This window comes from Mesoplodon bidens, assembly GCF_964165515.1.
Source record: "Mesoplodon bidens genome assembly, chromosome: 10".
In the NCBI taxonomy this organism is placed as follows: Eukaryota; Metazoa; Chordata; class Mammalia; order Artiodactyla; family Ziphiidae; genus Mesoplodon; species Mesoplodon bidens.
Genome location: NC_138172.1, coordinates 92,805,070 through 92,822,671, shown reverse-complemented (window position 1 = coordinate 92,822,671; position 17,602 = coordinate 92,805,070). Strand labels below are relative to the sequence as shown.

At 44.8% G+C, this 17,602-nt stretch overlaps 1 protein-coding gene across 3 annotated transcripts in view; it reads right to left on the bottom strand.

Annotated features, from left to right (window-relative positions):
* ATXN1 (ataxin 1) overlaps positions 1–17,602 on the bottom strand; it is a 414,991-nt gene that overhangs the window by 392,136 nt on the left and 5,253 nt on the right. The window contains exons 2-3 of one of the 3 annotated variants that reach the window (XM_081245982.1): positions 17,357–17,506; positions 9,255–9,369 (exon numbers count right to left, since the gene is read on the bottom strand). The gene's annotated coding sequence lies outside the window, so the exon portion shown is untranslated. Of the gene's footprint in view, positions 1–9,254; positions 9,370–17,149; positions 17,300–17,356; positions 17,507–17,602 lie in introns of those variants that run through there. The other 2 variants (XM_081245983.1, XM_081245984.1) reach the window with 2 other exon arrangements.

Sequence of the window (17,602 nt, the reverse complement as noted above, 5' to 3'; positions counted from 1 at the left end):
TCAGAGAATCCACATGAAAAACAATCGGACTGGGGAAACAGCTGCAGTACATATGACTTTAAGAAAGATCCATTTCTAGAGCACACAAAGAGCTCATAGGCACAGATGAGAAATTATCGAGACTCCCGTTTGCTAATTGTATAAAAGAAAATCAGTAAGTAAACACAGATGGAAATGTTCTGCAACTGAGAGGGATCAAAGGAATGCAAATTTTAAAACCAAGACGCCTATTAAATTAGCCAAAAAAGAGTAAGTCCCATAATTAATCAGGTTGAAGCAAGACACAGTCATATATCATCAGTAACAATGTAAATGTTGTGTTTTAGAAAGCAGTTCAGAGCAAGGCCCCTCCATCTAGGAATAAGCCTTCTGACGTGACTGTATCCTAAGAAAATACTTAAGTGTACAAAGGTAATCACGACAGTTTTATAATAGTAAACAATTAGAAGCAACTCGAATGTCCATAAATAATACAAAACCTAAATTAAGAGAAAACAACTTGATGGTATATTATATAATCCTTGCAAAGGATAACTGTACAGTCTAGGTTGCAAATCAGAATGTTTATGCTAAATAGAAAAAGCAAAAGTGAAAAAAGGTATATGTTAAATTGTCAAGAACTAAAAGACAACACCTAATAGTGACTTATGGACTGGGATGCTGGAATCGAAGGGAACTTTTGCTTTCATTGGTTTTCTCTTATTGTAGTAAAGTATAGACAACAGATGTTTAAAATGTAATATTTCTGTCCACTGCACAGCAACTAACACCCTCTTCTGTGGAGCAGGTCGACCTTCAGTAGAACATCACACCCAGAACAGGGAAGGCGGTCCAGGCCCTCCCAAGTTTCAATGGTCCGTCTGGAATTCAAACCTGCCCACAAAGGACTGTGAAGGGCTCCTCCTACCCTGAGTACCCCCAAAGATACAACTCTTTCCTTAGTTCTTGGTTGTTTTTTCCAGCCCTTAAATTCTATACTTTCCCCTCCTTTCTTTTCTTTAAATTATGTACTGGGATCCCACCACAGGCAATATACCGTGAATGCTCATTTGATCCTTCCAGCAATCCTGTAAGACAGACCTTGTCATCATCCCCATTTTACAGATGAGAAAACTGAGGATCACAGATTTAAGAAATGTGGCCTGGGACACACAACTAAGGAGCCAAGGCCAGAATTCAAATCTTAACCTCCCTGTCTTCAAAGCCCTCACTTTTAACACCCCTATTGCCTCTTCCCTTCCTCTCTGCCTATGAAACAAACAAAACAACAAAACGAAACACTCTTAAATGTCACCTCTTCTATTTGTACTGGCTGCCGAAAAACACTATTCAATGAGTCAAGAGACATCAGTATGAGTCAAGAGACATCAGTATGAACGGCTTACAAATGAACCAACAGGACAAAGTAATGCTATGCACACTAACTGGGAAAGTTGATGCGGAAGAAAAAGCGAATTACCTCGAGCCTCAAATGTGCACCTGCAGGTAAAACCAAATGACAGGGCTTTCCTGGTGGCGCAGTGGTTGAGAGTCCGCCTGCCGCTGCAGGGGACACGGGTTCGTGCCCCGGTCCGGGAAGATCCCACATGCCGCGGAGCGGCTGGGCCCGTGAGCCATGGCCACTGGGCCTGCACGTCCGGAGCCTGTGCTCCGCAATGGGAGAAGTCACAACAGTGAGAGGCCTGCGTACCGCAAAAAAAAAAAAAAAAAAAAAAAAAAAAAAAACAACCAAATGACATCCAAAGGATTTCTACTTGTAACTTAAAAGCAGAATGTGACCCTCGATGCTACCGCAAAGAGCAGAGCTTCTGCGCTCTCCTTACAAAAAATTATTCCATAATTAGCAGAAAGATTCCTTCCAGTTATAGCACAGCCACTCCAGAAATGGATGTTGTTTGGGGCATGGTAGCAAGAAGAGGAAAAAGGAGCTGAGGAAACGGTAAGGTATGAAACTAATAGAGATGGGGTGATAAATGATTTTAGGCACCCCTTACGACTTACTTTATAAATAATGACACAATAATAGCTGAAAATGTAAATTCTAATTAGATACAAAACTGAACAAAGTCAAACAACAGCAAATGATGTTTGACAGAGCAAAGGTCTCTGGGGGAGGGTGGGGGGAGCCGAGAGGAAGAATTACAATAAAATCTATTCATGGAACTGTGCCGTGTTAGAAGAGGCCCGAGCAATCACTTCTTTCACCCGCTTTCTTTCCTGTAAATGGGGAAACTGAGGCCCAGCAAGGTAGAGTGGGTGGTCCTTCTCACCTTGCAGCAGGGCAGTTAAAAGACACTCGGTCTCCCTAAAACCCGCCCAACAGCTTTCTACCACACCCCACTCACGCTGTGGTGTCCTGGAAAGCTACTCCATTTGAAATCTTATTTTGAAAAAAAGGATTAAACATTCTATGAATATTAAATTCCTTTTTAATAATTTTCGAATGCACAGGGGCACAGTGAAAAAAAGAAGCCTGGTTTTTATTTCTTTTGGAAAACTGCACACCGCTCAGCGTTTAACCTCGTATTGAGTGAAATATTAACAGGCCATATAATGGTTTCAGTGTTCCTTCAGTAAAGCTAAACAGAATTCGAAAAACATATCCCCCAGGCCTACAGTGGAGTTTCTGGAGCACACATTAAACTCAATGCTCCGCTCAACAAGCCCGTCACTGTTAAGTAACTCATCAGAAAATAAAGAGGGAATTACCAAAGGGGAATTGCCAAGCAATTAGTTCTCTGAAGCAGATGACATACAACTGCTGTAAGGGAGGAGCTTCCCCGTTAGTCATATGTCGGAGTCAGAGCCTCCTAATCTGTAAATAAAATGCATCACATATGATTACAGCTCGGATGAAGGCTGGGGCTGCCATCCGCGTGTGCACAGAGGGTAAATCCCAAATCCTCCTGTTCTGTGTGTCTATAAAGCAAGACTTGCCTCTGAAGACATTTTTTTTAAAAACAGCCTTGGTAATTTTCTTTCTTTTATGGAAGTATAATTGACCTACAACACTCTGTTAGATTCAAGGGCACAACAGAGGGATGTGATGGGTTCTACACGTTACAAAATGATCATCGCTTACATTCTTCAGCTGTGAGAAAGACCAACTCTTAGTTTTCCCTGGGCAGCCTAAGAGAAAACTGATCTTTCTTCTCTATCCTTGAGCAGAGGCTCCGGACGCGCAAGCTCAGCGGCCATGGCTCACGGGCCCAGCCGCTCTGCGGCATGTGGGATCTTCCCGGACCGGGGCACGAACCCGTGTCCCCTGCATCGGCAGGCGGACTCTCAACCACTGCGCCACCAGGGAAGCCCCTCTATCCTTTGGACATGAGTTGGTCAAGACTCATCCCTGGTCCAGTGAAGGTGAGAAAATGAGCCTGGGAGGAGCAGGGACCAGAGATGAAGGGACGGGGCGGGTGGGGGGGGGGAGGGCAGAGGTGGGGCGGGGAGGAGGGGAGGGGATACAAGCTCTGAGCTTCCCGATGGCCTCCCTGACTGAAGTGTGATCTCCTTTCACCCCATGTTTCTTTGAGTTGGACTGGGTGCCACCCACCATCTACCAAACTGCAGAGAGAAATAGTTCCTATCGGCCGAATCTTGCAAACTGAGCACTGACCCAGTGAAACGCTTTCAAGAGTCAAAAGTTCATCACCTCGCTTTCAAGAGTCAAAAGTTCATCACTGGACACCAAACATTTGGAGCCCAACTTAAGCCAATCCCCTGAAACACAGATAAGCATATGCCATGGTCATCATTTTCTTCAATTAATAATTATTGAAAGTGCGTAGGAATCTCGGGGAGGAGGACAAAGAGTGAAAAAAAGGGAAACAACACAGCAAAGACAGCCTGTATGTGACCCTGAACAGACAGGCACACCTGGAAAAGGAGGGCTCATCATCCGTGAAACTCCTCTGATCCAGACCTCTGAGAGCCGGCCGCAACTCTGCTGTGGGTCTTTAAATACTACTCCTGGGCACACCTTGCCTTACAGGAGGGGCTGAGGGCTTGAGAGACAGTGCATGGCAGCAGTTAAGAATACAGGCTGGGGGATTCCCTGATGGCACAGTGGTTAAGAATCCGCCTGCCAATGCAGGGGACACGGTTCGAGCCCTGGTCTGGGAAGATCCCACATGCCGCAGAGCAACTAAGCCCATGCGCCACAACTACTGAAGCCTGCGTGCCACAACGACTGAAGCCTGCACGCCTAGAGCCCGTGCTCCACAACAAGAGAAGCCACCACGATGAGAAGCCCATGCACCACAACGAAGAGTAGCCCCCGGGGCTTCCCTGGTGGCGCAGCGGTTGAGAGTCCGCCTGCCGATGCAGGGGACGCAGGTTCATGCCCCGGTCCGGGAGGATCCCACGTGCCGCGGAGCGGCTGGGCCCGTGGGCCATGGCCGCTGGGTCTGCACGTCTGGGGCCTGTGCTCCACACTGGGAGAGGCCACAACAGTGAGAGGCCCGCATGCGGCAAAAAAAAAAAAAAAGATTAGCCCCCAATCACCACAACTAGAGAAAGCTTGCACACAGCAACAAAGACCCAATGCAGCCAAAAATAAAAAATAAATAAATTTAAAAAAAAAAAAGAATACAGGCTGGGGTCCCAGCATGACTCTACCACTTAACAGCTGAGCAGTCTTGGGCAAGTGACTTAACCTCTCTGTGCTTCAGTTTCCTCACCTGTGAAATGCAGATAATAGCAGTGCCTACCCCAAAGGATTGCTGTGAAGATTGAAAGAGTTAATACACAGAAAGTGTGGACTATTGATCATCTCCATATTTCCTTTAGGGTCTTGCTGGCATAATGCCTCTCACATATTAGATGCTCATTGAATCTTTGCAGACAGCATGGTCTGCCCCCTGGAGTTGTTTTCTCCATTCCTGTCACTCCTATCCTAACCTTCTTGTCTTTTATGAAAGGTAGGTAAGTCACAGCCTCATTCTGGGCCATTTAGGGGACTACAGACACCCCATCAAAAATAACTCAGGTTGGGGGCTTCCCTGGTGGCGCAGTGGTTAGGAGTCCACCTGCCGATGCAGGGGACACGGGTTCGTGCCCCGGTCTGGGAGGATCCCACATGCCGCGGAGCGGCTGGGCCTGTGAGCCATGGCCGCCCGGCCTGCGCGTCCGGAGCCTGTGCTCCACAATGGGAGAGGCCACAACCGTGAGAGGCCCACATACCACAAAAAAAAAAAAAAAAAAAACTCAGGTTAAAAAAATATCTTAAATAATCCTCAAATATTCCTTCATTATATTAAGACTGACTCCCCAATAACAGCAGATATAACCAGATAATGTCCAGCTTTCTCCTTCACTTTGAGCTATGAAGTCTTTCTCCCCAAAGCCAAGGCTCACTAACTCTACATTTTCTATAAAGTATAAATGAGAAGCCAAATTGTTCAGAAAACTGTGACTTGTAGCTGGAAATATATATATATGTATATATATACACACACATATACACACAAACACACACACACTCAAATAACATTTAAGTGTCCACACTGAAGTTATGAAACACACTCATATTAATGTGATTTATCAAAGTACAATAAATGAACTGCCACAAATGAACAATTGCTCCAGAGTCAAGTAGGTGGCATAATGTGATTTACGCATATCACATGAGATAAATAAATCCACGGTGGAAAAGATCAAAGGCAAAGCTGGAATCGTTGTTAATGTGTACAGGGCTTCACTGAAAATCTTCTTAATAAAACTGTTTAGAGGAAAATAGAGGGATCATTTGTTTAAATGAAAAGAGATACTGCATGCGCTGAATTTCAAAAGCAGCATTCATTTTCATACACACACGTTAGATCTGGCTAAAATTAGCTCAAGTTTCTATTTTTTAAAGGTCTTAAAGAATAAAGGTTTCAATAAGATTTCATTGAGCTAAAGCTCAGCCCTGAGTTTCCAAGGTGCCTGAGTGTCTAGGGAAGACGCCCCCCGCCCCAATTACCCACCCTGTGCACCATCCCAATTCCTCCATCCCCCCTCCCTTCACCCCAGGTCTTAAACAGGAAACATACAAAGACTGTGCCACACCGATGCTCCATGTCTGCTGCCTCCACTGCCTCTGACTTCCCTCTACATAGTCCACTCTGGCTGACGTCATCACTGAAATATACTCAGCCCGCCTGCCCGTCAAACTTCCTGCCAGGCACAAGAACCCAAAGCCCAATCTCAAAGATCACTTTCATGCCAATGGCTCCTCCAAATTTATCTCCAGACGGGACCTCTCAGTAATCTTATTCCCACACTCTACTGTCGGCTGGACTCCCGCAACCCAGCTGTCCACCGGCACCTGGGCTTCTGCCACAATGGCCTCATCAATTACATACCATGCACTTGCTTGTTATGGCCCTGGCACTGAAACGGTCACCCTCACACTCTCCATCTCTTCCCACAGAAATGCTAACCAGTCTTCAGAGTTCAACTCAAATTGTCCCTCCTCCTCCAAGTCTTTCCCCATCATCCTACTCAGCATCATTCTTCTGAATTCCTTCTGTGTCAGAACCTGCCCCAGTAAGTACAACCCACCCCATTCTGCTTTGTATTAGTTATTTCAGAGCATTTCTTCTTCCCCCTACTTGACCACAAAGAATATAACCTCCTCCTAGGAGCTCTTACTCACTCTGTGCAGTAGTAAAAAAAAAAAAAATACACAGTGAATAAATGAATGAATCATTTCTTTACATAGACAATGCCTGTGAATGAGGTAGGTCATAAACTGCTATAGCTGTATTGTATTGATAAAGTAGCTAGAACCAGAAATAACTGGAATCTAGGTTTTATTTTATTTTTTCAAAAAAAGAAAAAACCTTAATGAGCATAACAGAGTACAACGTGAATGATACTGTTTCCTTGCTTACATTTAGCCATCAATTGTGAGGACTGTAATGAGGCCACTATTTATGCAAAACGTTTGGCTAATGCTTATAAGCTTCCTTTAAATGCGATCCTAGGAAATGTCAGCTGCTTAAAACTCAAGGTGACTCTGTACTGCTTTGTCAGTAACATGAGTATTCCTATGACACTTAATATACTGTACTATGTACTATAAAAACCTGGATCTCTTCTCAATAAGCTACACGTACTGCCCAAGAGATAGGACTGTTTGCTGCCCGTTTTTTTCACAATAAATTCTTGAGACATTCCTGTTTTAACACATGATTCTCTTTAAACACCACAGGTTGAAAAAAATTGCATGTGTGTTAACCACATATGCAATTAAGCCACTTCCCCCAAAACTTCAAGGTGAGGATTTTCTGCCTAAAATGGACAATACCCCTAAGAGAGAAATTAGCAATAAGACATCGCACCCCTTTCAACGGAGCTGACACTTGTAGACCTTATGAGGCTTAACTTGGCACAGAATTCTAGAGTTGTTCTAACTCCTTTGAAAGATGCTTTCCCTAGCCGACAGCCCATAAAATGTAAAGTACCCAGTTCCATATTTCACAAGGATAGAATGTGTATGATAACTTCCTCTCTCCCCTGCCTCGCCCCCCAGTAGGACTTTACTGACCCCCCTTTCTGAGGCACAGTACTTCCGGCATTCAGGTATGTGTGTGCTTTTACTCAGACCACAAGTAATGTCACTTATGCCTGCAACTCAGCAGTTCATCCTACAATATAAAAACAATACATAGGCAACCTGCATCAGGAATCAAGGTAGACTAACACAAAGTTCAGAAAAATAAATAAAAGGCCCGTTGGCTTTGCAGGGCTGCAAATGTCTACAATGTTGGTCCAAAGACCAAGGTACAGGGATATTTACTTATTCCGAGTCATGTATGGTTGAGATGGAACCATCACCAAACAAGAACATTACAATCATCCTGTCAAGACAAGTCACAGGTTCACAGTGACAGCATAGGTTCATGGATCATAAACCATATACCAGGTACTATTCTGCTCAGTGTACAAATATTACGTCATTCCATCCTCACAGCAGCCCTAGAGAAACGTCTAATATTATCTCCATCTTACACAGAAGAAACTGAGGCACAGGAAGGTTACAGGACTGCCCAAGTTCACAGTGGCAGCTCTAGATTTTAAATCCAGACAGGCTGGTTCCAGAGCCCTGCGCTCTTATCTCAAACACCATGGAATTTCTATGGAAGTTAAAAACTGGATCTTAGAAGCCCGGGGTTGGCAGTGGGGGGGAGTGGTTTCTTTATTTAAAGAAATCTACTGAATCAGTTTCAAAATGAACATTTTGATAAAGCAAGTATTCACCTCTTAAACATTAACTGAAAATCCAGAGTTTTGTATGTGAGGCTTGGTAAAAGTGGACTGTGCATCTCACCAAGTAAGGAAATCCAACATGACTCAGGAAGAGCTGCCCAGAGACCACCGGATCCAGCCTTTGCCAAAGCTGTGGAACATCAGTATGACTCCAAGAGACCATTAAGGTTCATCTTGATTCAGTAGATCTAGGGTGGAGCCCCTATTCTATTTTTTTTAACCTCTCCCGGTGATTCTGGTGCCCAGCCAGGCTCGGGAACCTCTGAACTAGTCTATTTCCACAGCTTGGAGCAGGACTACTCCCAAGGCAAACAGAAAGAAGGGATCTATTTCACAATCTCCTCCGGTTGCGAATACCAGTGTTCCCAAGCCCTTATTGCCCCAACTTCTAACTAACTTCCACGGTCTCCTGATTTCATGCAGGCACTCTCCTCTTGTCTTCCCTTCAACAGAGAACCATGAGTCATCAACCCTGCATCCACCCTGGGTCTGCATGACTCTCCAGATGAGAAAAATGTACTGTACATGAAGAAATCAGGAAGTTGTAAAATCCAAACAGACACAGAGAAATTCGAGATCCAACAAATACGGGTTGCTACCAAACAAACGAGTCGGTCTCCCTATGTAGTATGACAGGGTCATACTACAACAATAACCTAAAACATGACTTAAGATAACCATTTGGTAGCAAAACTTTCTCACCAGCTTGAAGCACAGGTGACAATTAAAATGATCAGGCTCAAGCCCAACACACACAATAATCGACCATCCACAAAGTCAGAGGTAGACTACTTCATAAACCAAATAAATCAAAAAGAGAAATACTTTAATCCGAGCCTTAAAAAAACCTCTCGACGATTTCTCAATTTCCTACACAAGACAGTTTGCAAAGACAATTATCTTAAACAGTCTACAAAGTGCTAAAGTACGGCTAGTAGGCGATTTTCCCAGGTCAGACTTTATCCTCAGATGGAAACTAGAGAGCATCGCAAAACTCTCACCTGATGGGTGATGCACTTTCCTGCAGTGGCTGCGGAGGACGAGCCTGCTGTCCAAAGATGACAGACAAATCTGCAGCTTGAATGGACCACCCTGGTGATTTGCTGCACGATCCTCCTGCAATGGTCCAGGGGGTGCAGAAGAGGAAATCCAAAATGAGAAACAGAACGAATGGCTTTAAAAAATAATTCCACCTGAAAGTGCCCATGCACTGAAATCTAAACTTTAAGAACATCAAATTTGGCACTGTTTTATGAGAATTACACAGCTACCAGCCAGCTCAAAAGGCAGGTCTGGTTTTATTCAACAGGGCTCAGAGGGAGGCCAACACACAGAAAGGTCACCCCTTCAATCAAATTAAGAGCTTGGTCTCCCCATTTGAGACAGCTACTGTCAGTCTTTTCTCTAATGATTCTAGCCAATTTCCTCAGAAACACATGCTGGTAATCACAGGACTATCAGGTGAAAATGGGCATGGACTGAATAGTAATTGAGCCAGAGTTGAACTTTCACGAGGCATATCTTACTATCAACATGCAACTTTGAGGCACAATCATGAAACAGAGCACAGTTATTAGCATACCAGTCTAATGGGATAGAAGAAAGAATCGAATGCAGAAAAAAAAAATTTTAAGTATGCATATACTCACTAGACTTTTTTTTCCCACTAAACTTTAAATGATTTAATTACTGAAGGTATGTCTACTTGATTTTCATTCTGCCACAATATCTTGAGCATGTTTAAGTAAAAATTACCCACTGTATGATGAATGAGTGAATGTGTGAATGGATGAATGAAAGAGAGAATGAATGAATCTTCCATATACCTTTCCATCAGGGAGCTTGGTGCTTGTAGTAGGTTTTGTGAGGTAAAGACCTATGCATAGAAATGGAAGAAGTTGAGGACTCGATCTGCTGACATAGTTTCCAGCACTATCTATTTAAATCATGTTTTTAAATACTGGTAGTTCCCAAATGTCCACATTAAATAAAATCAGTAGCACAATTATTATAAACTAATCCCCGAACTAGTCATTGCTGGACTGATTTTTTTCAGCCTTTGATTACTGGAGCTGATCTGCATATTTGTTTAGGCTGGTTTTAAATTTAGTTTGGGTTTCCTAAGCCCACGCCAGGTAACAGTAGGAAGGAGAAGGCCCAGGATTATATTGGGTGTCAGAAAAAAACTATTCTGGAGCTATGAATATGATCTCCAATGTGAATAATCTGTAAACAGGTAAGTGAGCCAATTATCCTTGGGTACATGGCAACACATCTCATGATTATTTTCATCCATACTCACTCACTATTTTTAAGAGCACAGCCCAGCTGGAAAGGAAAATAATTTCGATTGCTTTCCAACACTTCGCAAAGTAATGAATAATAGCCAAAGTATTCGTACTTCTAGCTAATCCATTCACCAAGTATTTATTTAAGCATCTGTTGCATGCCTGGGACTGATATGCAGAAGAAGGAAGTTGTCTAGGCCTTGGTTTCCCCACATGTAATCAGTTCTAGGCCTTGATTTCCCCACATGTAATCAGTAAGTGTAGACAGAGAAAGAACGAAGCTGTTCTAGACCATAACGTCTCTGAAGTCCTGGGAAGACACTGTCCTTCACTAAGAAGCTTGTTGAGTTACAAATATAAATAGTGGCCAAGTTAAATAGAAACTCATAATATTCGATTTATTCTTACACAGTACTTGTTTTAAGGGCCCGGGAGGGGTAGTAATCTTGATTTTGTTTAGTAACATCTCAAATGAAGCATCAAAATACTTGATCATCATTTTCAAACAAGGTGCAGGTACCGTGGATTTGCAAAGTGCTTGCTTTATGAGCTAACAGTTGAGAGTGTTGCCTTGTGTATCGATGTATGTGCACACCATCCTATTTACCTATCACCTGGCAGATAAGGTTTTATAGAGTCCAAATCACAGTCTCCTCCTATTCTGCTGAAGTGCAGAGAACAGTCAAACATGATGCAAATGCTGTAAAATATTAATTTACTCTCACGTTGGTATGCCTACTTATTTCAAAAGCATTTGTGTTGCTACGCCAGTTAGACTAACTCAAAGAGTTAACATAACTTGATGTGTTCCAGTGGAGGGAAGAAACACAAGGATAAAGCAAGGCAGAGTGGACTCCGTATTGCAAAAACATACAAACAACATACCAGAAAACAGCCTATAGACCGTTTTATGTATCTGCTAAAAATGGAACCCTTAATATTTAAAAAGCACAGCAGGGCAACATAATACAATACTATTAATAGTGGAAGATAGAAAGATGGTCTAAGTAATACTGATGTGATGGGCAGTAAAGAGGTGATAATATATAAATAATATGGAGACAGGATATAATATAAATACTTCGGGGAGTAGGCCAAAGCTAAGGGTGCAATAGAAGAAAATTTGCCATATGCAGTGACAGAAAAAATACATTTCCTTTGAATATTAGAAGCATAAATGTTTACAGGTTAGCAGCTATGACAATGATCACTAAAAACGTCTGCTAAATAACTCATTCAAAACGTGTCCGTTAAAGAGCACCTAAATAGAAAAAAAGGAGTTCCTCTTAGCCCGAATCCAAACACCATCATCAGGGGAACCTCTGCCCCCACGAAAGCCTCCAACTGTGATTACACTACAATGAATTTTCGGAAAAGTAATTTTCAGGTTTAGGATACAATTTTTGCTTACGTTGTTGCCATTACCATTGCATTTTCATTACTCCACAAATGGGACGCATTAAAAGCTATAAAAAAATCAATGAATCAGTTCTGCTCACATCAAATATGTCAAAGAGAATATAATGTTTGTTGCATTTTTGTCTTTCATAGTTCTAAAATGTGTTTTAGTACATTTGAGATGGTAATAGGTAGTACAAATATTTATAGTACATTGGCCTGAAAACTTCAGATTTATAAGGATTATAAAATATATTACTACACTGATAAAGACAAAGATACATAAATTATGAAACAGGAAAGAGATTTCTGAAAACTATTTCCACCAATAAAGATTAGTTACCTAAACCTTTTTATTACTCCTGTAATTTTAAGTATTTACATATTTTTAAAACCTTGATCCAATTACAACCCTTTCGGCCAACATCTGAAAATATTCTCCAACCCTAGCATGGAGTATACTCATAATTATACCACCTCTTAAATTCTGAATATGTATTTTATTAAACTGAATTGAATGAAACTAAAATTTGAACAGCATAATTGAGGACTACAAAATTCTTTAAAAAGGGGCAGTCCTGTGTGGAACGCCCTAGAACAGAAATTATTATCTCTATTGGGATTTCTATGATTTCTTATTTTCAATGCTTTTCACAAAATAAGGAGAGCCTGCTTCTGATAAGCTTGGAAGTATGAGCAGAACTAAATCTGTTGTTTGAAGCAGTTAAGCTGCACATATCAAAAGATATAAAGCAATGGGAATCAAATCATCTGTCTCCCTATAAAAATAATATTCTGCCTTGCTGTACTATGTCATCTTACACAAGTATTTAAGCTTTTCATAGTCTAAACTATGTGTTACTTGCAGACAACTATAAATGAAAGAATTAACATTCACTCCTACCCTCACTAAATTTCAGGCTTTTAGTAAAAACATGTTTATCGACCAACTTCTTATAGGAAACAAAATGAGCCAGTGTTACCATGCGTTAGTCATCAAAAACTGTCATTCAAGGTAAGTGCAAACAGAAAATCCACTTGACATTTCAGAATGGAAAAAAAATAAAGGCACATTTATACAAAAGGAATGTGAATCAAACTCTGTAATGACAACAAAACCAAGAGTCACAGAAACATGCTTATTGATATTTTAATAATCTCTTAAGGCTGGCCTTTCCGGGGACTCCCAGACAACTGAGTTAGGTCTGTTGAAATGTAAGGCCAGTTAGAGACATTTCATGTATAATTTGATGGCTAAAGAGTTGTCCTTGAATTCTTCTCCAAGAGTATAGGACAATTCAGAGGCCGGGAAGCCTAGTTATAATATTGCTAATGAAGTATCACTTCTGTTTACCAAACCCTCTTCAAACGAAATCCAGAAGGGAAAATACTGACTTTCACAGTTCCCAATCAAGCACATTTTTCATACTTATTTTAGGATGAATTTATTTGTACACTGAAAAATACATGTTCACGTTTGGCTGCAAGTGAAGCGATTTTCTGTACATTGTAAAAGGTAACCCAGGACTTCCAAGGTGTTGTGTAAAACTTAAACTTCTGCGCTTTATTTTATATCCTTGCCTCCCCCATCTGTTTACCTCCTAGAAATAATGGCCCGTTTTAAACACAGCAACGCCTGATCTGAGCATGTCACAATCACATTACCAACTGCATAAACTCACAAAATGGTAGAAATTCATTAACACCCTGTGAGGAGCACTGAGTAGCCCTCTCAATCTTAGCCCCAGAGGAAAAAAAAAGGATTTACCAATTTAGCTAGGGGGCTGTAAAACGGTAAACTGACTGGCAGGGTCACAATGACATCAAGACGTTATTATTCTCAATTATTTTTTCTTTCAAATATCAGAGTTATTAAAATACTCTCCCTTATTTGGATTGCCTGAGCAACACAGAGCTTCAGCAACCAAAGCTACTTTTCTTTCCTTTTTTTTTTTCCCAACAGTATTATTTTTCTTTGCTCAGCAGGCTTAATAAGGAGGTCCCCTAATGCAAAGAGCAGAATGCTGTTCTCTAAATTGTTACATGCCCATGAAATTATATTCCCAAATAGAGTACAAGTTATTGTGCAAACGCACCATACATTATCAGTCTACCAGCTATAGGCCTCCATCACCTCTTACCTGAGACAAAAACCTTTTAACCTACTACCACAAAGGTAAGGATCATGGCCAAGAAATCCAAGTTAAGAATGAATACATTCAGAATGACTGCCTACTATCAGTAGCATTTTTTTTGCTATTATGACAGCCGTCCAGTTTTCAAATCTGACAACGGGGATATCCTTCTGGAATAAATTACTTCCACTGAATAAATCCTTTAGAAAACCAGTCGCGACTACTGGCAACTTGAGTTCTAAAGGATGACTTCTTCTGCACTTGAAAGGGTTAAGTGCCTGCAAGGCCAAAGGCACCAGACAGCCTGCAAAAGAAATGCTGCTTTAGTCAGCTCTGAAAGGTTTCTAACAAGTACCAAATACTTGTTGATCTGTTCACAATAAACACCAGCAGGACTGTCGGGCTCCTCTCACTGTCTGGGGAGATGCATTTACATACTGCACCCAGTAAGCACAGCTTGTTGGTCTCCTTTATAAAAGCTGAGTAACTAGAAGCATCATTCAGTGTCTCCCGTCCAAAAATGACAGAAAGAAGATGCAGCTGAAATAGTAAAGTCTCTCATCTGGCTGGGGCAGCACAAATACTGTGCATGAAACACTTGGGAGTAGTCCAGGCACAAGACAAACCCACCTGAATGGACGGAGGAACACTGTCTGTTGCCATGGCAGCCTGATCTAATTACATGAGTGATCAGAGCTGGAGTAAGTACACCGAAAACCTACACCCGCTGACAGGTATCTACGAGATGAGAAAGGCAGACAGGCAGAAGGTTCAGGGGAGTCCTTCAACCTCTGCTTTATGTAGGTGGCACTCAAGCCCAGTTATTTGTGGAGCTGCTAAAATATTGACTGATGCAGGCACAGAGGGCAATCAGAGGAGATTAAATGCCAAAGCATTAGTCGTTACGGTGCAGTCCCTTTCCAAGAGTTCATTTGCAGGATTTTCTCATCCTTCTCTCTGGTGGTTTCTTCAGGCAAACACTGCATTCCAAAAAAGGCTGAAGTGTCAAACTACCTTCACCCACCAAATAAACCACACGGTGGGCTTAAGACAGGGGCTTCTAGGAACTGCAGGGCTCCTCAGAAACCCAAATGAAATAGCTAACACTGTCGAAAAAGTAACTAGCTGTGCCTAAAAATAACCATCAAGTAACTACCCGCTGCTCTGAGCGATATGTAACGATGATGTTTAAATATTAAGCACAGTCTGCATTATAAAAACACAAATGTCAATGAGATGTGACTACAAGATTGGCAAAGAACTTATTTGCATACACACATTCCCGTGCATGCACCAGGATGTGCACAGAGTATGCCACTCTAAGCCATTAATTTTTATTCTGTGGGTTTAATAGGGTCTTCTAATTTTGCTAATTGTATCCTGTGGATCTCACAGGGAAACTAAGAATCTCTTCGGGGACAGAACCAGTTTGTAGGAGTCCCTACTGCACAGCATACGGTAAACAAAATAAAAATAGCTTGCCGTTCTCGTTAGCCACATCGCGCATTATATAACCAGCTTCCGACTGGCTTTTTTTTTTTTTCCCCTTACTACTCTTCAGCAATTTCCCAATCTCCCGAAGTATTTATATTACCCTCTTATCTGTAGGATTATATACTAAGAAAGCAAAACAAAACAGAGCAGCCACGGGATTGAACCAAACCCCACAGTCCTTGGAAACTGATTTTTTTGTTTGTTTTCTGGCAGGATCTCCACCCCCACCCTACTTCCACCCCCCGCTAAGGTTCTTGCTCAATCTGCCTCGAAAACCTGAATTGTTTCATCGCTTCCAGTCAGCCCCCTACGTGGTCTGAAATAAAATGAAAGCACCAGCCGCGGAGTTCAGGAAGGCGGCCTGAGGGCGGTGGGGGGGAGCGGCCGAGAAGGGGTCGGGGCGGTGCGGAGTCAGCCAAGTGGCCACTGAGGGGGACCCCTCCCCACCGCGACGGCCCCGGCCGCCCCCTCCCCCGCGCGCGCGCGCACACACTCACAATCGCACGCACTCACTCACTCACACTCACGCCGCGCTCCGCCACCGCCTCACCTCTTGCTCAGCCCGGCCGGCCCCCTGCCCCGCCCCGCCCCCTGCGGGACCGGCCTGCGCGCAGCGCTGGAACCACGTAGGAGGTGGCGGCTGCGGTCGCAGGAGTGGCGGAGCCTCCGGCCCGGCCCGGCCCGGCCCAGAGTGAGCGAGCAGCGGGGCTCCAGGGCGCATCCCAGTCCCCGCAGCGCCGCCGCCGCCGCCGCCACCTCCTCCTTCCCCTCCTCCCGGCTTCATTCACCCTCCCAGCAGCCGCACAGCCGTTCACTCCGGCGCGGGCAGGGCAGCGCCTGCCACGGCTCCCTGGCTCCGGCCGCGGGTGCCGGCCTGGGCTGGGGCGCTCGCGGGTTCCCGGCTCCGGGCCGCTGCAACGGCTGCACATGATCAGGAAGCTGCCGTACCAACAGGGCGGCGGCGGCGGCAGCTGCAGCCAGGGCCGCCACCGCCACTCCGGCCGCGCTCCCGGCACCGCACACCCGCTCCCCCAGCACCCACCCCTCAGCGCCCCCCGCTCTCCCACCGCTCTGCGCCCGGCCACGCGCGCGAAGTCCCGGTGCGGCCGCGGGCGCAGACCCTTCCCGGTCCGCAGCCGCACGCCCGGCCAGGCCGGCCTCCGCGGGGAGACCCCCCACCCCGGGGCTCCGAGGCCAGGCGGCCCCCGCGGGCAAGCCCAGCCCTTCTCCAGACCCGCTCGCTCTCGCCGCCCTCTTCGGGGAGAGGAGTGAGGAGGGGGCGGCGGGAGGAAGGGGCAGCGCGACCCCCGGCCTCCGCCTCCCCCTACGCCACCTCCAGGGAGGAGGACATGGCTCTCCGCACTCGCGGCCGGACCGGCAGCCGCCGTAGCGGGGCGCCGCCGCCGCCGCTCTCCCCGCCCGCCCGTGCCCCCAGCCCGGGCGCGCCCCCTCGCCTGGCGAGCGCCCACCCAGCCCCTGCAGCCCTCCTGCCAGTTGTCCCTGCTCCCAGAGCGGGGATGTCGGCCCGGGAAGCTGGAGCCGGGGAAGGGTGTATGTACACACACACACACAAACACACACCACAACACAACGCGTCGATTTCCTTCGCTCCTCTTCCAGCTGTTTTCCGAGCCGCCGAATGGGGTTTGGGGTTTGTTTGCTGGTTGTTGCTTTTGCCCCTCTAGGGAGAGCGGGGATGGGGGGGGAATCTCAATCTAAATCATGGGAGAAGGAGATGGGGGAGGGGGGAGAGAAAGAATCGGAGGAGAAAAAAAAATAGCCACTTACTGTAAAGTGTAAATGGATCTGGGGTTGCGTGGGGAAGGGGGGGCAGAGGGAGAGAAACAGTGTCTTGCGGCTGCTGTCGCTCTGGCTGCTGCTCCACGGGGCTTGTTTTGGATCCCCCTGCAGTGAAACAGGTCCTGTACGGCTCCGCCACTGTAGTAGAAATGATGTCTGCGGTATACTCTGCTCTCTCCTCCTCCTCCTCCCCCCCCCGCTCCTCTCCCCTCCCTCCTCCCTCCGCCCGCCCTC